Here is a 2564-nt window from a genome sequence, read left to right as displayed (position 1 = left end):
AGCTGCAGAGTACGTTTGTTGGTTTATTTTTTAAAAAGAAAGAAAGGGTGTGGGGTTGGATGGGTCAGGAGGTAGCAGGACCTGAGAGGAGTTGGAGATCAGGAAAAGTATGGATATATTATATATGAAAAATCCCATAAATAAAATAAGGTTTAGGTAGCTTAAAATGCAGATTTAAAAAATAAAAAATACATAGTGTGTGCCATTCCTCTCATGTAGTATACTCTGAAAATGGGGAGTCTGGCAAAAAATGTCACTTTGCCAGCTGTGTTCAAGGACAGATATTGTGAACTTTGTTCATACCAAGTTGTGACAAAACAACAGACAGCCCTAAGCCATCAGTGAATTACCAGATCATCAGACCAGTGTTGTGTCTTGGTGTACTGGCAGAACTGTGCCTCCAGTTTCAAGAGTTCCAGGTAGTGGGACCCACTGTTCTGGTCAGGGTGTCTTTGGAAATGTGTGTCATGGAGGCCTCATGTTTTCACCAACCAAAACCTGCCACCATTGACACTACAGAGTGAACACAACCCAAAAGCAATATTCCCTTTGCTCTGCCCTGGCTGCCTCAGCCTTCCCAGCTTTGGTGACGTCTAAAGGTCATCGTATTGAGGAAGTTTCTGCACTGCCTTTGGTGGCTGAAGATAAGGTTGAAGGTTACAAGAAGACTAATGAGACTGTTACGTAGCTTAAGAAATGTAAGACCTAGGATGACTTAAAAAAAAAGTCTATGTCCCTCTGTGAATAAGAGCTGGTTTGAGCAAAATGAGAAATGGATGACATAACCAGTAGAGGAGACCCTGATCACCTACAATGGAGACAACGGTATTATCAATGCCTTCAGAAACATCCCTGGTTTCTTAGACAATGTCCTCTTGCTGTGAGGAGACACCATGGTTATGGAAACTCTATAAAAAAAGCATTTAATTTAATAACTTGCTTACAGTTTCAGAGGTTTAGTCCATTATCATCATGGCAGGAAGCATGGTGGTATATAGGCAGACATGGTGCTGGAGAAGTAGCTGAGAGCTACATCCTGATACCATGGCTAAGAGAGAGACTCTGGGCTTGGCATAGGCTTTTGAAACCTCAAAGTTCACTCCCAGTGACATACTTCTTCCAACAATCCTACATTTCCTACTCCTTTCAAATAGTGCCACTCCCTGATGGCCAAGTATTTAAATGGCCTCTGGGAGCCATTTCCATTCAAACCCTCACACCTGGTATTACTCTGCTTATTGGTCTGAACATTTGGGAACTTGCTTCTGGTGGGCATGTGGGGTGTTTCTGCATTTGGACTGAAAGTGTTCTGGAGAAGTTAGGATGAGCTTCTGCCTCTTGGCATAAGGATGCTTCCCGAAAGAGTGAGTGTAATCTTCCAATGCACAAGATGATGAACACAAGCGTTTACTGAATCTTGAAAAGCTCAGTTATCCAAAGAACCCTCTGAGCACTGTGCAAGAAGATTTATCAGAGTCCTCAAGTAGAATTCACCAAAGAACCCGAGAATCATGTAGAAGCTTCACTGGTACACAAAGGCTCTGCACGGAGACACCACTCCTTTCCCAGTCAGAAATTACAAACTCAGGCAAAGAAAGAGGAAGTAGCAGAAGCATCATCATCATCATCATCATCATCATCATCAGTCAAACCAGAGCAGGGGGAGGCAGAAAAGGGGGCTGCTGGCAAGGGGCATGCAGAGAGCAAGAAACGAAAGAAGCCTGTGGATGGCAAGAAGCTGAAGAAGTCTGCTGGGTGGAGGGGGTGTGGAGGTGGATAAAGGCCACAGCCACCAAAAAACCAGCAGCTGAGAAGAAACCAGCAGAGAAAAAAACCTACCACAGAAGAAAAGCCTGCTGTATATACTAGTAAAACATATTTCATCCCATAAGGTGCAAATAGAGACATCCTATTTGAATAAAAATCTAATCAAAGAAAAAAAAACCGAAAGAGTCTGGAAATTACTTCAAGGGAAGAATGCATCTAAGGCCCTGGGTTTGGTCACAACCCTGAGAAAAAAGTCTTAAGAGCATATGTAAACTACTTCAGGTAAAAGTTAGGCACTGGAAGAGATTTTTCCTAGCAGTTCAGCATCTACAGAAGACAAAAGAAATACATTCACATATTTACAAATTAAACCTTTTTTACACAAATGTCAACAAATTCAATAGAATGCTAAAATAAAAAGCTGCAATGAAAATGACAAAAAAGAATGGTTGGTGTCTGTAATGAGATCTTTAAATGTGAAGTGGAACCCTTGATGTCAACCAAAACATTCTTGTTAAAAATGTACAAAAATATTGACTTGGTAATTGACTCTTGTAGCTAGAGTTTTCCTGCCTGGCCCACAGTCAGGACAAATCTCTCTCACCTGCCAGTCCCACAGCCTTTCAAACCCAACCAAGTAAACACAGAGGCTTATTTTGCTTACAAACTGTATGGCCGTGGCAGGCTTCTTGCTAACTGTTCTTACAGCTTAAATTAACCCATTTCTATTAATCTATACCTTGCCACGTAGCTCGTGGCTTACCGGTATCTTCACATGCTGTTTCTCATCGTGGCAG

General features: G+C 41.9%; 1 pseudogene; it reads left to right on the top strand.

The window, feature by feature from the left end:
* Nucleotides 1-231: 231 nt before the first annotated feature.
* LOC128098721 (60S ribosomal protein L4-like) lies at nt 232-1450 on the top strand (annotated as a pseudogene).
* The last annotated feature ends 1114 nt before the right edge of the window (nt 1451-2564 follow it).

Source organism: Peromyscus californicus, unplaced genomic scaffold, assembly GCF_007827085.1.
Source record: "Peromyscus californicus insignis strain IS unplaced genomic scaffold, ASM782708v3 Scaffold_6__1_contigs__length_162567912, whole genome shotgun sequence".
Classification (NCBI taxonomy): domain Eukaryota; kingdom Metazoa; phylum Chordata; class Mammalia; order Rodentia; family Cricetidae; genus Peromyscus; species Peromyscus californicus.
This window is presented reverse-complemented; position numbering and strand designations above follow the sequence as displayed.